Source organism: Rhinolophus ferrumequinum, chromosome 8, assembly GCF_004115265.2.
Source record: "Rhinolophus ferrumequinum isolate MPI-CBG mRhiFer1 chromosome 8, mRhiFer1_v1.p, whole genome shotgun sequence".
Lineage (NCBI taxonomy): Eukaryota > Metazoa > Chordata > Mammalia > Chiroptera > Rhinolophidae > Rhinolophus > Rhinolophus ferrumequinum.
In genome coordinates this window covers 25,157,740-25,179,528 of record NC_046291.1, presented here as the reverse complement: position 1 = coordinate 25,179,528, position 21,789 = coordinate 25,157,740, and the positions used below count along the sequence as shown (strand labels likewise).

The 21,789-nt window shown below is 40.7% G+C and overlaps 1 long non-coding RNA gene across 1 annotated transcript in view; it reads right to left on the bottom strand.

The window, feature by feature from the left end:
* Positions 1–924: 924 nt before the first annotated feature.
* LOC117025698 (uncharacterized) overlaps positions 925–21,789 on the bottom strand; it is a 71,384-nt gene continuing 50,519 nt past the window's right edge. Inside the window, exons 3-4 of the long non-coding RNA XR_004423647.1 lie at positions 10,394–10,478; positions 925–2,429 (exon numbers count right to left, since the gene is read on the bottom strand). This is a non-coding gene — a long non-coding RNA (uncharacterized LOC117025698). The remainder of the gene's footprint in view (positions 2,430–10,393; positions 10,479–21,789) is intronic.

Below are 21,789 nucleotides of genomic sequence, written 5' to 3'. Positions count from 1 at the left end.
TCATACTAAACATGCATTTAGGTGTATTACCGCTGACAGTCTGGAGAGGGCTTGAGCCCCTGGCTTTCTTCCTTATTCCTCGCTTTCTTACAAAACTTACATGAGCTTTAGCATCAGCATGCACAAAATTAGGAATGGGACCTATTCATGGGAGTATGGATTCTGAATCCTCCAGGAGTGTCCCATAATGCCCCTGTCCGTTGGTTTTGCCCTTGGGTGTCTAATTTGATGGACAAATCTGAAGACTTCATGGAGGCAGCTACGTACGTCCCCAGCGACTTCACAGGTAGGAACCCTGTAGTGAGTAAGATATTCCACCAAGTTTGATATTAGCTTGTGTTAAACATTCTCCTGACAGATCTGCTCATTACTTAACAGCATAAAACAACTCACTGTTATTAGGTATGAGTCTCTCTTGACTTGATACATATCATGGTCCCATTTGCAGCTGTTTCTATGGATGTCCTAAGGTCATCTGAACATGGTGTTTTACATTTGGCAGATGCTGATCAACAACAGTTTTTTTCTAATTAGTCCTGGAAGCCTCGGCCTTAAATTCACAGTCAAATATTCCAACAAGTGAAGGCTATCCAACTCTGTGAACAAGTGCATTTTTAGGGTGAATGGAGGTAGGCAGAGCATTCATACTGTCTGAGCACATGTGGGCACATTTTGCAAAATCAACTTAGCTGCAAATTTAACCTGAAATCAAATCATGTCTTGGCATTATGCCTTGCAGGCATTATAAAGTTGTTAGTTTCAATCACAAGAACAATTACTTCTAGTTATGGTGCAGACCAGTTTTTAAAGTCCTCAGGCCAGCAAAGTCTTCCTAGGATGCAGCTAGCTACAAAAAAATCAGTAAATGAAAGAAGTGTAATACTTTATACTTTCAGCTTTATTAATATTTTGTCAGTCATTTGGCAACAGACACCAAGCCCTGGCACTACACCAAACACCATGTGTAAGGTGCCGGGAGAGGACAAATGCACGAAGAAGTCATACCCCACGGGCTCAGAAAACGTGAAGTCTGCACGGAGAGTCAGACCACACTGAATACGCAGACCAAAAACTGAAAAGAAAATACAGAACTCTATGTAAAGATGAGATAATAAATGCAAAAGACTTAGTTCCATGCCAAGGAGGCCTGCAGCAAACACTAAATGAGGAGTAGCTATTATTATTATTTTATTAGAAAGCTTACATTCATAATCACATAAACAGTGAGAGGGTACAAACTCAGGTTGGAGGGGGGGTGAGTTAGATTATAAAGGTTGGGAGAGTCAGGTTAGAGCAGAAAAAATGATGTTAAGAAAATAATCTTATATGGTGATGGAAGGAGAACTGACTCTGCGTGGTGAACATACAATGGGATTTATAGATGATGTAATACAGAATTGTACACCTGAAATCTATGTAATTTTACTAACAATTGTCACCCCAATAAATTTAAAAAAATAAAAATATGAGCATATGTATGTAATTCTGCATAAAATATCAAACTATTAAAACATTTTTTGCTGATGGTCAAAAAAAAAAAATAAGAAAAGAATCTGAGAAGAAAAAAAAAACAACCGTTGTGCATGTGAACACACCCCAACATAGAATTCAAAGGAGAAGGACAATGAAGCCCCAGGTAGGTCATTCAAATACCAACTGTTGTCTCTAAGATGCAATGAAAAGTAAACATCTGGTTCTTTGCATAATTTTGATCAAAGGCGCATAATATGGTTCGCATACGTTTGGAGAAAAACCAAATGCATTAGGATTGTCATCAGGGAAGAATTGTACAGATGTCAAACCAGGACACTGAACCACTTTCTGTGTTATCATGACACGGAGGTGAATGTATAAATCTGATTTGGGTGACTAAGTGAGCGGTCCTAGAGGGCCGAGCAGAAGGTACAGGCCGCCTCACTCGACACGCTAGGTGGAAACTGTGGTGAAGTCAAAAGGAAAAGGAAGGAACGAAGGACTTTTCTCTGGGCCCACCTTTTATGCTCATCACTCACTTTTCGTTGACACATTTTTGCTGGCCCCTCCTCTTGGCTCCAGGGCTGGGCATACGATCCAGAGCTGGCCCATCCATGTATTTTTTTCTCATTTGCCATAGAGAATGATTCAAGATGTGCCCCAAAAACAGTCCAAAGAGCACCAGGACTTTTGCTGGGACTGTTGCAAAGGTGGTGTTCTCTTTCTGGTGGTGTCGGTTAACTGGCAGGGTTAATGCTGAGATCTCTGACAGTCCTCTGGCCATCTTGTGGGAAGGGCAAATCTGGGAACAAAGTCAGCACGGAGAGCAGAACTGAGAAGATGGAGCGACACAGATACCTGGCACCATTGTTGGAGCATCTAACACGTGAGCTTCTGGATTCTACCGGGACTTTTTCAGTTGCTTGGTTCGAAGTAATTTAGGTCCATTTTTGTCCCTTGACATAGAAAAAAAGAGTCTTAACAAAATGGTTTAAGTTACGATGTCAATGCAGATGACTTGCAAATCTCATTACCTCTCTATTAACCCATTTCCAATTGCCTTTAGAGCCTCTAAACAGGAGAAAACTTCTGACATCAAGACTTGAATGTGTTTAAAATTGAGCTAAGCGAGCTCATCATAATCTTTAGTCCCCCGACCATTCTTTATCTCTCCATGCCCCTTAACCATGTCTCTTTTTCTATTAGGGCTGGAGACTCAGTAAAGAAGCCTGCTGTGACTGGTAAGCATTTCCTACTCCTCCTTCTGGTAACAGCCTCTCCCCTTCTTTGGGTATCTGCCTCAGCCACACTCCACGTGGATTTGGGGGCTCTTCCACTCAGAGTTGGTGCACCACTCTTCTGGAAACTATAATTGGCCCAGGATTGGCACATGACCCATGACCCACGCCAGTTTCTGTCACTTGCAGCCTAAATAGAGTTGATAAAGTGTTTGCCGTCTCCTCCCTGCCTACGTCCAACCAGGCACTTCTATTTTCAGGTCCTATAGTTTGGAGAGTTATTTTCTATTTCCCTGTTTTCTATTTTCATCTAAATTCACATTTTTTCCTAATTATGTAAGAAATAAATGTTCAATGTTGAGATGTAGAAAATATAAACAAATATAGACAAAAAATAGAATTCATTGCTTCTATAGGTTCACGTGATTAGATTGGGCCCACCTGGATAATCTGTGCCCATAACCTGACTCACGGCTGCAAAGTCTTTTTGCCATGTAAGGAAACATATTCACAGGTTCTAGGGACCAGGGCTTGGACATTTTGGGGGCCATTCTGCCTATCACATATAACTTATCAATTTTATTCCTCATCACTTTTGCCATTCCAAAAGAAACTCATACTTTCAATAGTAAAAGGTTACTAAATTTGGAGATTCCATTATCTGGTCATCAAGCAGTGTATTCAGTTACAAAGTAAGGAAATTTGATCAGGCTTTTCTAGAGCTTACATAAAATATCCTCCCAAGGCAATTTTTACTCCATGCTCACCAATCAGCATTCTGATTAAAATTCACCTCCCAGGTAACTTGATTTCAAGAAAGGACTTCTCGGGATAGAGAATGCAAATAATTAAGTCAATAGAAATTTATATATATATATATATAAATTATATATATATATATATTATATATATTAAATGTAAGTATAAACTAATATATAAATGTAAATTATAAATATATATTAGGATAAATCAAATATAAATTAAAACGATGGCATTCTGATGTCAGCTGGAATTGGTAATAAGAGTCAATAACCAAAAGCATGATTATATCAAGGAGTACTTGAAACATCCAAAGTCCTCACTCTAATATGGTGGCTCAAATGAAGTGATACCCTGAGAGACTGTGTTACCAGAGCCATACAGCAGTCTCACCATATTCCCTCTCCCTACAATATGGTGATATTGAAGAGAGATTGGAAAATAATTTTTATACAGATGCTAATTGATATAACATAAGCATAAGGCTGTTCCAAGAGTGTCTGCCAAGACAGAAGAATCAGAAGCCCAAGACCTTGTGAGAAGACACTGATTTCTAGTAGGTAGGAATAAAGAGAGGAGTAGTAGATATCCCAACCAGGGAGGAATGAGCCATTCTGTAAGAGGTGCTACTTACCTAGCCTGCCTCTCTCAGCATATTGACTGTAATTGTTAGTGAGATCCAGTTGGCATCTCAAACAATTCCTGGGGATATTACTTATCAACAGATTTATAAATATAACTAAAGAATTCCGCACTGTGGAATGGGACCCAAACCCATGGACATATGTGTATGCATACTAATGTGATACTTGTGTCTATATATTTAAATAGGATTCTGTATGGGCTTGGTGTTCATTTATAATCCCTTAGAGCTCTGCTTCATCCCATGCCATCTATGTGGCTAATGGGTCTGCATCAGAGACTTAAACCCTTTTGTATCCATACCATCTTGTTTTTCAAGCAACCATACTTTTATAGGATCATTTGACAATGTAGAGGCAGAAAAATGTTCCCTCTTTCCTTCTAGGTTCTTTGGTTGGTCTACTAATTAAATTGTCATATACAGATTAGCAGGGGGAAAAAAAAACAAATTTAATTTTGTATGAATGGGCGCACCAAAGATATGAGATTCCAAGGCAGTCAGGCAATTCTACGCCATCCTGAGCTAAGGAATGGAATAGGGGCCTGGAGCTCCAAAGGAGGGTAGGGCAATTCACAGGAAGGTAACAAGAGCAGATGTTTGGTAATCAGATGTTTGCCCTGACAGAGAGGTAAGTCTTTCAGATAAAAAAAGTTATCTCTGGCAACAGATCTCATTCTGGGCATGGCCCCCTGTCTAAATTCTTTTAGACAGTTCAGGGAGGGGTAAAAGTTTTTCCTGAGTCTGCTGGTCTTCATTGCCTTCAGCTCAAAATAATCCACGTGCCAAAGTAGCATATTTGGGGGTGGCTTAGCCTGTTTCCCTTTAACACCAAATAGGACTTTTTCTTATTTATCACAGCTACACTTTTGGAATGGGAGCGCCCCGTCCACTGCTTCAACACCTCACATCAAAATTCTTAGAATTGTACTTGTTTTATTACCGTATTACTTTCTTTTGTACTTTTTAATTTTTAACTTTTTCTGTACTTTTTTAAAATGGTTATTTACTTATTTATTTGTTTATTCATTCATTCATTGCCACATTACTTTTATCACTCTGCTACAATCTGTGCACTCTCTGTAGATTCTTAAATCACCAGTTTAGAAAAAAACCAGGCAGTCAACGAGGAAAGAAAGAAGTGCCACTCGCCAAAACTCCAACAGCAGCTGGACAGTATGAATATATCACAGGACAGGTCAACTGCCTAGGACTTTCATAAAAGCTTGATTTTCATTAGATTCCCCTCCAAGTTTTTCATAATCTAGGCTTTGTGCCCTGTGTTAATTATATTTCTGACCCAAAACCAACAAACTAAGAGGCTGCACGTTGTGAAGGAAAGTGTGCTGGACCCGACGCCAAAAACTGTGAGGTTTAGGGCCAAATCTGGAGCTAACCAGCTGTGTGACCTTGAACAAGTCACTTCATCTCTCAGAAATGTTGGGCTCTCAGTTCTTCAATGAACAGTCAGTAAAATTATGTCTATGATTTCTTCCCCAAGTAATATCATTCTTTGATCATGACTCCCTTTCTTTTTGCTATTAATATACTATCTATAACAATACAGTCTACAATTTTTATAAACCAGGCTAAGTTTGTATTACTATTTCTTACTAAACATAAATTACTATTCATGAACTATGTAACACTAAAAATGAACACTATGCAGTTTCGAAAACCATTTTGTTAAATTTATTTGAGGTATGATTCAGCAAATGAGGTATTTAACATACCACTGTGAAAGTGAGCCTTGGTTTTAAAACTAAGCGAATAAAAATTGGACCTAAAAAGCTGGAGCTAAGATTGGCTGGGGTCCATCATCTTTATGAGAGTAGAGGGATTTAGAATATACCATTTGCCTAATAACTGGGCAGATAATCTGGAGCAAGAGGGCAGGGGGTGGTAAATTGGTGGGAAAATTAAAGATACATTTTCCCAACTGTTTGATTTTTCATGCTGTTGAGTTTTGAGGTTATAGTATGTAACGAATATGAAACATCACTGGGAGGAAGGGAACTCATTTAATATTATGTTAGTTGTAGAATTATAACTAGGTGCAAAGCAAAGAAAGTAGTTATCTATTATTCATTCCTTCTGAATAGATATTTCCTGTCTGTGAATACAAAGCACGACTAGAATTCACTTGCTGAACCTCAGAGATGCTACAAGAGAACATTTCATTTTCATTTGATCTGACCTTGTGTATGATAATGGGGCTTCTTTAAAACACTGACGCTTGTCTGTTCTCCTTATATTGCACCTCTGAGAATTACTTCTACCCCGGCCTCATAGAGGAGAAAATTAACCTTAGAGGGTTTCAGTGACTTCTCCAAGTCAGCCTATGGCTCTGTCTCCTTAGGCAATCCTGAACAGAACTTAGCACAAACACCAATCAAAGTAGTTATCTATGTATCTCTATATGACTGCCTGTACTATTTGAAGGATTTCTCTCACTGATATCTGAGCCCACCCAACCAGCATGTCAGATTGACCATAAATTAATATACCTCGCTGTTCATTCCAAGTGTCTCTAGATGCTGAGTGAACTGTGAGGACGGCTTCTCTTTAGCATGGTGACAAAAAAGAAGTATGGTGGCTAGAGACGTTGTATGGAACATAGATATATCAACATAGATGAACCTCAGGCTCAACTACTAAGTCAAGTGCCCTGTCTCCTGACCAAGGCCTAGATCTGAACCAAAACATAAAACCCCAAGCTGCAAAGAACCTCAATAAAGAGGTAAGACCCCCCTTGGTTTTCTTCTGTTGTTTGTTTTCTCCAATTAAATTATGCACTAAATCAACTTTAAAATTCAGTCAGATTTGACCCAGAATCTAATCAGACAATTTTGACCTAGAATCTAATCTACTCATTTTCTAAAAATTATTAAATAAGAACATAATCTTATTGAATTGATATGTCATCCAGTTCAAGCTTTCCAAAAATTGATGGCCAGATGGATGGATAGATGGGCAGATAGCGTGGGAGGAAGAATGGATAGATGGATAATGGATGGATGATAGATGGATAAATTAAATGAGTGAAATCCCCTTCCTGAACTAGAGTTACTGGCTCCAGCCTCTAAGAGCACATAATATACCCCTTCATGTAGATACCCCTTTGGTAAAATACTGCACTGATTAAAAAGTGAATGTAAATTGTCTCTGATGAGCTTTTTATCATGTTCATAAGAAGGAGAAGTCTGATATAAAGTAGTAAAACAAGAATAAACAAACCTATAATTTGGAGCAGTCGCTCTGAGGACAATAACAAGGTTTTCCAATCTCCCACATCATAATTAACAGTCTAAAGAATTAAAGGGAAGTTCAGGAAGGAGTACTTAAACCTTTTTGTAAATTTAAAAACAAGTAATGATCTCCATTGCTGTTCTCCAGGTTTATTCAAATTTGGACAATTAGGACAATTAAACATAAAACAGAGACAGTTCTAAAGAGGGAGCTGCAACAAAGCAGAATAATTGCTGGTTCGGGCTATCAAATTTACATAAAAAAGATTAAAAAGCTGATTTACATTTAAAAAACAAGATCAGGCAACATCTAAAATAGATAACACAACCCGCTGAGAAAAGCTCTTTTCATCAATAAAGGAGAAGCAAAGGTGATTACCCATAACAAAACTAATCTTCTGTATTGCTTTAATCACCTAAAACCACTGTTACTGTTTATTTGCGAACTGTTATGTGAAAAGAAAATACATCGCATGTAAAAGTGTCCAATTTCCAGGTTGTAATAAAACACGGACACCATTGAGATCCTACTGACACTTTCTGTCCATCATCTGCTCTCTTCTCTAGGTCCTGTTTACTCTTGGTTATCATATTTTTCACCAATTACAAATCCACCCATTCTAGAACATGAAAATTAGCCATGTAATTGGTTTAACAGATGTTTCCAGAATTGCAGTTCTGTTTATTGTTACAGCATCTCATGAACAAAGTAGATTGTAAAGCCCTTTCCTTCCTGGACTGAGCGACTGCGTGACATTTTGAGCTTTTTTTCAAAACAGCAAAATAACGTGATTACCTGAATTTTAATATGTGCCATCATCAGATTGTTTGTTAATATTTAGTACTGGTGTGCTTTTCAAGAATAGTTATTTACTCATTAGTTCAGTAGCTTCTTGATTTAAGCTTGAGAAATCAAAAACACTGCCAAATTTAATGACGGACTCTAACCAAGACAGGAATCAGTCAGTCACAAAAGCCCCACAGGAAGAACTCTGCGGTTATAACAGCCCCGCTCACCTCCCCGACTTCCTCTTACCCTCCATAGAAAAATGTCCTTTTCTTTGTTTGCAGGGGGTTTCGTATGTGGCTCAACATGGCTGCACGTACTAGATTGTAATCCTTTCTTTTTTCACAAATAAATCCTTTTTGCTGAAAGAATACATGGCTGACTTTTTGTCTGTGGTCAACAACACTTAAACAGATTTCAAAATTGAGAAATCAACTGCCATTGATAGATATATATATATATATATATATATATATATATATATATATATATATGCTGTTGTTCATAGAGCTTCCTGTTAAATCACCCTAGAAATTAAGAAAATGACAATTATCCTAGTCATGAACTTGGGTTCAGCAAGAAAAATGGCAAGAAGCTAAAAATCAGGAGAAATGCCCTTTTCAGCCCATTTATAAAGAAGTGAAATGCTGATGATATCAATAGATTTCGATATACCAAATGACGAGGATCAGAACACACTACCCCAAATAAAATACGGCACTTTGGTATATTGAATACAGGCAGACCTCAGAGATATCGTGGATTCGGTTCCAGATCACCGCCATAAAGTGAGTACCACAGTTCAGCAAGTTGTAATTCTTCTGCTGGTAAAATCTCTAAAAAAAACACAATACCTATGAAGTGCAATAAAATGAGGTACGCCTGTATTTTCAGTTTATGGAGTTTGGGCGACAGCAGGTGCAGGAAGGACTGTCTGTCTGTCTTCTCCCCTAAAGCAGGTCATAAGACCTTTGATTGAGAGGTGCCCTCCTTATATCCAGAGGAAAGAAGCGCCCTTATCTCTGAAGATAAAAGGGTGTTGGTAGAAATCTCAATGAACAGGACTTGCTAAGTTTCCCTCAGTTTATGTATCCTGTTTCCCATTCATCTCTACTGTAAAAAGGAAATGTGATCCCACAGGAAACAGAAAAAGAGAGCTATGGCCAAAAAAGTAAAAAAAAAAAAAGATATGATAAGAAGGTGGTCATCACTGTGGTCTCTTTTGAATTGTGGTCCCCAGTGTATTGAACTCCCCAGAAAATGAGATCATGTACTTTTATTGAGGAAAGGCACCGATCAACACCTTCCCTTATCATATCTGTAAATGTATAACTTCCTACATCTGATTTATTTAAAAGTAACATCTATAAAATGTATCACAAAAGGTAAAGGACAAAATAAATTTAAAGCTAAGCCCTCAAGCCTCACACACATAGACTGAAACAACAGCGTAACAAGAACTCATGTAACAATATTGTTCCAAAACTTCAAGTCTCTCCTTATATTTGTGGTTGAACTAATGCCTCACCTTCCGTGGTAATAGTTGTAAAGGACTTCCAGGGATGAGAGAAGCTTGGGATTGAACCTGAGAGTGAGGTAAAACTAGATTATACCTTTGGTTTTGCCACTAATGTTCTCTAGGACTTGGGGTCAGTGGCTTAACCTTAGAGCATCTGAGCTCACCCATCTGCAAAAGGACCTTAATGACTTTCCTGCTGAGCTCTAAAAGAAAATGAAAAACTGCACTAGAAACTGCAAGTCATTCTGAATCCCTTGGATAAAGGTCCTATAAATATTTATTACTGTTGTTATTATTATTATTACAGTAAAGCACGCTTCAGCCCCAGACACAACTATTTCAACTACACATGCAATGCGACCAGGGAGAGAGGACAAAGCTTGCTCTCACTAAGTAGCAATATGAACTGGAACCTAGTCAGCATGTACTCATGTAACAGTTTTAAATGTCCACAATATGCTAACATGTGTCATATATAAAAGATAGACTGTACTTTAAGAGGTATGCAAGGAAAAAGGGAAGACAGGGCAAAAACATACAGAATAATAAGACATAAAAAGATATAACAAGAAGCGCTATCAACAAAAGAACAATGTGTATGAAACTCACAGATGTAACAATGAGTGAAAAAGGCCAGATACAAAGGAATACATACTGTATGACTCTATTTATATGAAGTTCAAGAACGTGCACAACGAGTCTGTTATTAGAAGTCAGAACAACAGTTACCTCTTACTGGTGGGCGGATGGCAGTGGATTGAGAAGGACCATGGGGTGCTGGAATGTGCTAGATCTTGGTCCAGGTGGTGGTTTCCTAGGAAAACACATATGTAAAAATTCCTCAAACTGCACACTTGAAGTGTATGCCCTTTATGTATGTTATACCACATACTTAGTTTGATTGAGCATAACTCTGAGGAATTATAATGACTGGTTGTCAGAAGGAGGCAGAGTGACTGGAGAGGGCCAGAGAGGGACAGGGTCCCTCGGAGAATGTTTTAGGAGTGTGGTTTCTGTGTGATGAGTGATTTGATTTGGCAAAGAGGAAGAGAGAGGACATTCCCCACAAAGGAATGACAAGAGGTTCCCAGATAGTATAAGACCATGTTCCCAAGTCATGAAATATACCACAGACCTACAGTGACAATGGAAGCCTCAAGGAGGAACGATCTGGCAAACACTCTAGCAGAACAAACAGCGAATGGTCTCTACGACTAGAGAATTTTGGTGATACAAGCTATCCTGAGGCGGTTTAGAGTCCGAATATGTAGTCTTCTCACAACCGGTGAAAGTCAAAACTTAAACAACTGTTTATGTCCACAGAGGTCTCAAATGGAGTAATCAAAACAGCATGTATTATTCTGAGAACATCCTGAGAAGCAGCCACTGCCAAATCAACTGCATGCATATAAGAGGAAGAGTACCTTTCTCTCTCCACCTCTCCCAGTTCACATTTCTTCAACAATAAGATCCGCAGAAGGGTCAGGGTCCCTGACGCAAAGCCTGAGACAGGAATCCTGAGACTGAGACATGATTTACTAGGGACGTCCTGGAGAGAAGGAGCTGTTAGGAGGGAAGGGCAGCAGGCTAGGGAAGAAAGTGGGGACAAAGAGTGGATGAAGGGAGGCCCTGCAGAGCTGTACCCCTTTAGGCAAGGAACTTTGCCTTTTATAGCTGTCATGTCAATCACTGATTCAGGTTGGGTGGAGAGCACAGTAACTTCCTGTTGGCCCAGGACAATTCTTTGGAGAAAGGGAAGCTAAGTGATATTAGCAGCCAACACTCCCAGAAGCTGGGGTGGTGCCAGCCTGGTGGAGGGACGTAGGCTGGGCAATGTCCGCTAGAGTAGCTACTTGAGCACTATACCCATCTTTAAACTAGCAGTTCGTATTGGCACTCAGACCAGTCCATTACTGTCACACCATCCTCTTGGTTTGCACAGCCAACATCTAAAAATATCACTTGGTTTTCCTACAAAAGAAATATCTTCTTAATACCAAAGATGCAGATTGGTTTTGGTGATACTTCATATCCCTGGTGTTAGCAGCAACAGTAAAACAAAGTGATGGTAATTAGCTCTAGATGGAGGCCGTAAGCTCAAGCTTGCCTGCAGAAATGAATTTCCTTCAGATCCCAGGAAATTTGGGAGTAAAAGAGAAACGGAATGAAAGTTCAGGAGGGGGACAGAAAGTGTCTTCTCTGAAGCCATAAATCATAGAAATTGAATTAGATCATCTCAAATTGAGGAACAAAAAGCCAGTTATAGATCCATTTCATGACACTGGATGACATGGATTCCATTTGTGACTCACTGAATAGCATTACTTATTCTGAGTGCTCCTCTGACAATGCAAGCACTTAACATGAAGGCATGTGTAACGTTACAGGAGGATGAAGGCACAAGCAAAATACGACAGTTTGCCTCGGAAGCAAACTCTGAGTGTGAAGCACATGCACTTCTGAAGCCTGCTCTCAGTGTGTTAAATTCTGCTTTGTGCCTAGCTCAAAATTTATAAGATCCTATTCTCCTTCCAGATGCAATCAACACAATCAAATCACTGTTATCTCAACCTGAGGGCAATAGATCAACACTAGAAGACTGTGATGACTGGATCCAGCTAGGGCAATAGAGGAGACTTTAATGAAGAGTTTATTTGTGGGTGTGGGTAGGGCTAGAAGAAACCAACAAGGATGATGAAGAGCCCTGAGGTTAGCAACAGCAGAGCTGTCACCAGCACTAGGTGACAGGGGGATAAGCAGGGGAATGGAAGCTGTTGGAGAAGAGCTGGGGCCTGAGAGCTGTGGCCTCCAGGAGAGGGCTCCATCCTCTAGGAAAGCAAGATGAGAGAACAAATACCCCAACCACTGGCTTCTCCCACCTTTGGATGACCTGTCAGTGCCACCCTTTCCTGAATCCATCCAGAAGCCAGGAAACCAGGGTCTGCCCAATACAGTCCACACAGGACACAGAGCAGATTGGAGAAGGATGGAGAGTGGATCTGGGGCAGCAAATAGATAATACCCAGGGCAGTATCCAATTATCCTAAGCGTGGAATTGACATCTTTAATAAACAGGTGGGAAGTTAGTCATTCCCTTCAATTTATTCCTTGTGGGAAGTGCTTCATGTGTTATTGATAATAACTTCTGCCATATGTCAGCCACTGTACCAGATGCTTTACTGTTAGTTATTTTATGTTATTTAATCCTCATAATAATTCTGTGTGGTGGAAAATTAGCTTCGTTTTGTAAATGATCAACTTGAGGCTTAGAGAAGGCCAAGGCCTGGCTTCACGTTATACAGGGAGGAAGTGCAAGCGTGGAGGGAAGACGGAGAACTCTGACGCCACAGCCCACGCTCCCTCCCCTGTCCTGCTTCCCTGTAACAAAGATACGACCATTGTGTCAAACGCTTTAGAAGCCCTCCTTTGTGTTGCTGTTAGAGTGCTTTAAGGAGCCTTCCCCCTCCCCAAAATCAGTCGCATTACTTTATAGTCACACATTTTCAACAACAACAAAAGATGGTGATGATTCATCCTCATCATGTTCACCAGATGTAAGGCCAGATGACGTTTGACTATTTCTAAAAGTCAAATGAGATTCACCCTCAAAGGGCTGAGGGTATTAAAAATAAGCTTTGAATAATAACTCTAAGAGAGAAGTCTCCAAAACAACATCTGTAATGTCGGACATCCCGATTCAGAAAGTGGTGCCTTTAAAACCAACAATGGTTTTCCCACAGAGTAATGCCAGGCCTCCCAAAGAGGCCCACTGTTTGTTTAAAGGAGCAGGGAAATCGGAAACAACTAAAGTCTCCAAAAACAGGGCAACGAGTAAGTAAACGTGCTTGCGTACTCCCTGTCTCCACCCCACCCGACGCTTCATCGCATGGATACCAACATGGGAGCAGGGACTGGCTTCCTTGCCCAACTGCTCTACCTGCCTCTGTACATGGGAGACCCTCAGTAGTTACCTGTTGAATGAACGATGGAATGAATGAATGAATGAACGGAATTCCTCTTCCTTCCTAGAGCATAACCATTGTGTAAATGTCCCATACCCTTCGGTGTTGTTCTGTATGAAGAACGGATAACAATGAACACAAAGTGTTTTGTTCCCTCACATAGGAGGCCAGCAAATCATCTACAGAATTATCCATAATAAATAAATAATCCCCTACTCCTCTCGTCCTCTACACCACTCCCCCATGTTAGCTTCCTTCTCTCCCTCACACAGTCAAGTGTCAAAACAATCACCAGCTCTGCTTGGCAGACATCAAACATCCTTTTCTGGCAAGGCCATCCAGAAAATAATGAGTATTATTACATCTCCTCCACGGCCATGTAATCGGCTAATACTAAAAGTGCTAGGAGAGATGGCGTTTTGCTGGTTCACATCTAAAATTTAGACAATCAACCATGAATGCCTCAGGCTGATCACATGCTGGGAGAAGCAATAATAATATGTCTGGCCAGATTTCCCTGCCAACTGGAAAGCCCAGGTTGGGGAGCAGATGTGCTGTGGAGGTGATACATTTGGTTTTCAGTGGGGAGGGTCTGTGGGTCTCATCCGTCTTCCGCACCCCTACTGGTCAGCTCAGAGATCAGCACTAATGCCAGCTGCTTAAGGACCTGCTCTGGTGTGTATCCTCCAGTCCTGGGGAAAGACAGCCCCAAAGCGCTCTGTGACCCTAGTGGCACTGCCAGGCATTGCTCACAGCCTCCTGTTTCTAATGTGGAGTCAACCTTTCCTTTGCCCACAGCCAGAGTTTGGTGGCTTCCCTCTAGGTGACTGCAGTATTCCCCTGCTATGCTAGAAACGTCCAGCTCCCGCATATGGAATCAGCCTGCAGATCCCACGTCGGCTGGAAGCCGCAGATGACCAACTGCAGAATCAATAGGCCTCTGTCGCTGCCACAGGAGGGAGACCCCGAACTTATCAGCAGCATCGTGATAAGTACCTATTTGCCTGACATCTCCTCAATCAATAACTTTGTTATTGTTTGCATTATCTGACTATGAGTTTGGTCAATACACCCAGCTAATGGGTAACACGAGCCAGGATTGCTTCTCAATTATTTTTTTTAAGGTTAACTCTCTCAGTGCCAGGTAGAAGGAGTCCCTGAGTGAACCTTGTCAGCTTGACTTCTGCTTTTGCTGAACAGGGGTTTCATAGAACCCCTCCAAGACATGGGCTGCCTTGAGACAGGGTGATTCACATCGCTCAGGTCTAAACCAAATTGAAAGAACCCTGCCTCTCTTTGCTATGATTTTTATTAGGTTTTTCATAGGATAGTCAGATGGCTCTGTGTGTCTGTGTGTGTGTGTGTGTGTGTGTGTGTTTCCTTTACTTAATGCACTGGAAAGAAAAGAATAAACTTGCTATTGTGTGGATCAAGATAAACAAGGCAAATGGCAGTAGCTGGGTGGAAAATGACTGTGGGCCCAAAGTGGTTTTGCACCCCTCTGGATTATTAGCCGAACATATATATATATGGTAACACCAGAATAAAAACCAATATTCTTGAATCGCATCACCAGTCAGCTCCGTACACCGTATCAGAAGGGCCCTGACCATTGTCACGAGAATTACTAGCAGATGGCCTTGCACATGGTGATGGCTCCAGCTGGCCTCTCACCCGTCTGGGGATTGCACAGGGCTCTTATATGAGATCAGGCCCAAAGGGTTATGGCTAATAATAAAAAAAGGACAGGAGACCTGTACTAACAATAGTGTACAATGCAGAGAATGCTTTGATTTTCTTGTCCCATTAAACATATTTACTGGTTTCTCCAGTGCAGAGGTAGTGGCAACGCCAAGTACAGAGGGAATAAACAAATTGCTTACTTATCAGAATGAGCGTGGGAGTCTCATCGCCGACTTCATCATTCTGCCTTTTGTGATTTTCTTTTCTTTTTTTTGATAGGTTCTAATATGTCATTCGTATATAACAGCAGTGGTAAGGGGGTATAAATATACAGATCGCAGAATGGTTTCCTTTTGAATAAACTAACTTTTAAAGTGTGCTATAGGGTTTTCACATTGCAAGCTGCTGCTTCTTAGTTCATGACCTCACGGCACCCCAGAGCCAGCCTTAGAGCTCGTCCAGTCTGGCCTCCCTGACTTCTGAGCTGAGGCCCAGATAGGTGAGTGACAGCCCAAGTCACACATCTTGTCATCTCAGCACTGGATCTTGACTCCCTGCCTCAGCTCCTATGCTCTGCAGGCCTTCCATACACTTTTTTACTTTGCTGTTCTTACTTCTCCACTTCTGATCCTTCATCTATTCGTTTCTTTGCTGTTCATTAGAGAGGGCGTGGGGACAAAGGGCAGCTGCTTAGGAGGGAGGCACACACGACCTCTGTCATAAACCCTGACAATGTCATTCAGATCCTCTTTGTAATTTGTAAGGGAAAGAAAACCCAGAGGAGGATAAGAAAGTTCGAGAGAAGAAGGGATAAGATGTAAAAGGCGGTGGAGGGCGGGGGAGGAGAATGGTTTGTGTCTCTCTACTCAGATGCAGGAGAGGTGAATAAATGCCTCCCCCCAAAACTCTCCTTCCTTCCTCCCCCAACTATTAACTTAACCTAAAGTCCTAACAAGAATTGATCCAGCTAACAAATAGATCCAAAGGGGCTAACGGGGTTGATAGGATGTATCATGGGAAAATATGAGTCATGGAAAATTATGAATGAAAAACAAGTGTAATCAATATATGACTATAGATGTGAGAGAGCAGATAATGATTCCAAGGCACTGACTCCTTTGTTCACATCATGACTGATGGGATTCGGGACATGTGAACCCAAAACATGGCACCCTGGTGTGTTGACTATTTTACGCAGAAGGAGTCTGAGAAACAGCAGGTGCAGGGAGGTCTCTCTGACCTGCCTGCCTTCCACTCTTGTCCTGAAGCAGGTCATAAGAGCATTCGTTTCACCTGCAGGAAACGAACATCTTGTCTCCCAAATGGGAGGGACTTCAAAAAGAATCTGAACCAACAGGCCTTGCTAAGTTTCCCCCAGCTTACTACCCTGAGCTCAGATCCCTTTGTCCTATCATTTCCCCATGAATCTCCACTCTTCATCAAACCTAGCGTAAAAATACTCAGCGTTAACCATTTCTTCGGGTCTTCATTTCCTTATGAAGGCTCCCATGTCACCTAAAACTTATATTAAGTAAACGTGTGTGCTTTCCTCCTGTGAATCAGTCCTTATCCGTTTAAATTTCTGACCCAGCTAACGACCCTAAGAGGGTCCAGAAAAACGTTTTCCTCCCCTGCATGACATTCATCACCATAACCCATGTGCTCTAGATGGGGCCACTCCATGATGACCAGGGCTCCAGCACCCCACGTTGATTGGCTTGACTGAATTAAAGTTATTTCTTCAGCCTTCTTGTCTTCTGGCTAAAACCAAATGGTGTGATTTCATGTTTATATCCTGGTTGTTTTCTTTCAGTCATGGGATCCTAGCTTTCAATTTGGGGAGGCGTGGAGAGAGGAGGCTACTGACAGGTGTTGCATGAACTGTGATGACATAAGTCCATGAAACTCAGAGAGAGTTCAGTGAGAAAGGAGGGACCGGCTGAGTTGTGGGGGCCTTCCAGTGTGTGGCATGCTGGGTTGGTGACCTACTCGGTACCCTGGACTTCCTAATGGTTGCTCACTTCACCTTCTGCATAGACATGCTTTCTTTGTTGCGTACTCCACGGCCGAGGATCCCAAATACTGACAAGGTTTCCCTACTCATGACCTGGTGGGTTTTAGTTAATGATTTACCCTTGGAAACACGGAGTCCCAATAGAGGACCGACTCAAGGGTTCCCGAGTCCCTGCCGGCAAACAACAGGATTCTGTAGAAATAAGTTCTTTTAAGAGAGTCTGTCCTTTGCACTATAATCTGAAACACAGCAATGCAGCCTCTCGGGCCATCTTTGTATGTGTGTTCCTCACACACAGAATGAAGTTGGAAGGTCAGAGCCCTTGTCTGTCTCCACATCCGATCTCTCGATTGCTAGGCTGGCAGGGAAGTACCTGATTCTGGTTTATTTGCATTAGTCCTACTAACACGGTTCCAAGTTCTCTAGCTGCCACATTATTTGAACCAGGTCAACTCTGGGAGGGAAAGGCTTGCTTTTCCTTCATGTAACCTCAGGCCTGATTGAATTAAGCATCTCCTCCAGCCCCGATTTATAGTCTGAAAAGTGTTCTCAAAGCAGCCCTTCGGTGTGCTATGTTTTTCAATGAGCTGAAATGCAATACGTTAGATTGAAACACCATTCTGAGTGTCTGCTGCCACCCCGAGAGCAGTTCCAATAAGCACATTCGTCTCTGAATATTTAACTGCAAAGGGTCAGATAAATGAGTGGTGATTTCCTTTGGTAACTTAGCCCAGTTCTAGAAGCCAGTGAGAGGCTCTGGGTTCCTGGGGGCTTTCTGCTTTGAGGAAATAACCTTTTCAATCTTGTTTTATAAATCACAAATTCTTTTTCCCCCAAGATTAACACTAAAAATAAGAAAGCCCTAACATGTAGAGGTGGGAGAGCTAAGAAAAGTAAAGAGGGAAAAAGGAGAAAGGGTGTCACAGCATAACTGCCCTAAGTCTGTCCCCTAGTGACTTTTTTGTTCTATGATCAGGCCTCAGATGTCCTCCCCAGTTTGACAACCTGACCCCACAACCTGCTGCCTAAGAATGAATGAAACCAAATTTCCCACAGGAAATGCCCTTTCCTCCTCTCTCAAAGGCTTCAAACCTCAAATGAAAACTGACAAAAGGAACAAATTAAATTAAATTGCAGCGCTAAGGGCTTTGGATTGCTCAGATAAAAGAATCTGCAGAGTTGTTAAGACTAAGCAAATTATCTTCTGCAACCTGGGGGGGAAATACAAAGTTGTCCTTCCTTCTGTTGTTCTTGCTGGCCATGGTGCAGTTTTTAATCGTCATCTGAAGATAATGAGTAGATGGTGGGAGATGGAAGGATTCAGGGAGGGACATCAACCCCAGCGCCCACAGACGCCAGGCAAGTAACACGCATGAATGAAATTGGATCAATGAGAAATTTGATGGGATTGCTCCAGATTTTTAAACGTTAGCCACTCACCCAATTAAAAAAAAAAACAAAAAAAAACAAAAAAAACTCCACATCTCCTTCAACGTCTATTGGGCATTTTCTATTTTATAAATCCACGCTGTTATTACCTTCAGTTCACCAACGAAAAGCGAGTCTCTAAGTGGCAGAAACAACAGCTGTCCATAGCTGAGGTCACATTTCATCCACTGCATTAACTTGCCTAGGAGTTTTACCGATAAAGAAACTGAGGCTCCCCGGGTTTAACTAACGTGATCAGGATTATAAAAGCGCAGGGTGACTTTTTAAAAATAAACCATCAAACTACAGAAACTGAGAGTAGAATGTGAAGGAGACATGCTGGGAAAGAAAAGAGAAAGGAAGAAAGAAAGAGCTACAAGGAAAAAAGATACGTATGTGCCATTGTTAGACGATAACAGCCTCGTCCTGATGGCTACCTAGACCAAGAGATGAAGATGCTTCATTGAAAAAAAATGAGAATGTTCAAGCATAAATAATGCTGCTTCTATTATTTCCTGTGTTTGAAACCAAATGGTGGAAGAACCTCATCTGTGAGGTTCAAATTTAGTCGCCATTCTGTGATTTATGTAGGCAATGCTGCCCTCCTGTGGCCAACTTCTTAATAACGTAATTCCGTGTTGAAAATCAGAACTTTCTTATGTTCCTGTTTTTCCCAAAGTACTTTGAAGAATTTTGCACCCATTTAGCATCACATCTGTGTGTTTATTATTTACGTAGCACAATGCCCTCTCACATTTTTACGTCTAACCTGGGGTTGGGTTTGTAACATTTTAACATGTGCTGTAGAGAGCATGGGAGGAAACGAATGGAAAATAAATCACTGTGCGACTGGCCTCCTGAACTTGCAGAATTCCGTTCCTCATGACATAAATGTTTTTCTCATGACAGAAAACTTAAAAGTGGTCCAGAACAGAAAATGTTGGAATGCCTTTAATCTGAACACGATCTGACAGAAATGACTACCCCCTTCCATTCTAAAGAAAAGGGTTTATTATATTTGAAGGAAACAATAGATCCTTAAAAACATAAGTATGTTTTTAAGGAAAAACAACTGTTCATGGTTGTGAATAGAAAATCACCTTCTGATTCCTGCAAGGACACATCATCTATAATTAGAGAGGTTACGGACCAGGGAGATTGTCAGGGAAGAACAACCACACCAAGAGTAGGCCGGGTGAGGCGATTTTCTTAGACCTGAATGAGAACTCTCAGAATGACTGACTAGACACCTGCTGCTTGCCCCCTAGCCAATGTCATGAGCCCTTGTCCTGGGAGAGGACGCACCTACATGAAACCCACGATGTGGAGAGTGGGTAGACAGCCACCCTCAGGAGAGGAGATGCCTTGTACGGAAACAAAGTTGGGGCGCATTTTTTGAAGAGGAAGGAATCAGCCACCATTGAGGAGGTCCTTCTTGAGGAGTATTTGCAAGTGAAAGAAAAATTTTCACCCAACAGATCAATTTTTATTCTTAGTGGAACTCTAAATCTAAAAATAGTTGGAAGTCAAAAATCAAATATGCAAAGAGTAGATTGAGGCCTGCAAGGCACACGTTACTTGCTAATACACAGAGGGTGCCAAAAAAATGTATACACATTGTAAGAAAGGAAATCTGTATCAAAATCGTAATACTCAATATATACTGATAACAAAAGATGAACACAAGTCACGTTTGACTTCTGCAATTACAAGAGGTGCTCAAAGTGGGTACCATCAGTGTCCAGACACTTCTGATTATGACAAACTACTGCTTGAGCAACATTGACCAAAGTGGCCACTTGTATACATTTTTTTTGGCTCCCCCGGTATGTGTGGCCTCCACTGGGTTTTTTTTCTTTTTTTAATTCAAATATTTTACATAAAAATCCAATTACAGGTTTTTCGGTAAAAAAATCAGAAGACACCAGTGGGCCCATTTTCCCACTGGAGCTGAAGAGTGGCTGCTCCATTTAGATGGAGCATGCCTGCTATGGTTTACTCCAGTCTCCACTACTCCCTAACACACACACACACACACACACACACACACACACACATACACACACACAATCCATTTCATTGATTTACAATACTTGTCTGCATCTTGTAGGTCTTTAAGTTATACACCTCTTTGCTCTAGCTCAAAGAATCGTGATGCACACATTAATTGTCTAGCAGCCACAGAGCTCAGCAAATTTAAATAGCACTTCAATTTAAGGAAAGGGAGGGCAAAGTTTGCAAGCACTGGTTCTGATTTATCTCTTTCATTTTGCTTATGCTTTTCCTCTATTGTCTCCCTTCATCTTTAACAACTTCCCATAAGGTTTTTAGGGATTATTATAAGTTAAAAAGTTATCTCTAAAGTACATAAAGTTTTGGTAAAGAAAGTTTTTATATAAGTCTATATTTAAAATAATTAAAATAGACTAATGGGAAGCACATTGAATTAGCAAGCAGAAAACCTGGTATCTTATTCAAACCTTTTCCCCTGATAAACTCTATGGCATTAAATAACCCACTTAAACCCTCTTTACCTTTTAATACTCCATAAATAAGAGATAATAATACTTGTTCCTTCTACCTCAGTAGGATATTGTAACAATAACCATAAATCAGACATCTGAGTCTACAGAAGAAATGTATCCTATAAAAAGACCAAGATAACACTACCAAGATGTAGCACTGGATTTAAAGTAAATATTAAAGGGTTATTAAAAGTGGACTTTATGAAAAAGGGAGTGGTTGCCATGTAATCATATCTTTGGAAAGTATACATCAAAATGTTAATAATAGTTATATCTAGGTAATGGGATTTGGGATGATTTCCCCCCTTCGGTTTATACCTGTTTGTTTGTTTTCTTTCCCTATAACGAACATATGTTAGCTATGTAATAAAAAATATAACAAATAATAATTTCAAAGGCAGAGATTGGGAGGAAGAAAATAAAACTCCTACATTTTCAATTTTAATGGACTTGAATAATCACTGATTTCTATTGCAACCATTTCTAAAATTCCTTTTTATAGTTAGTATATGT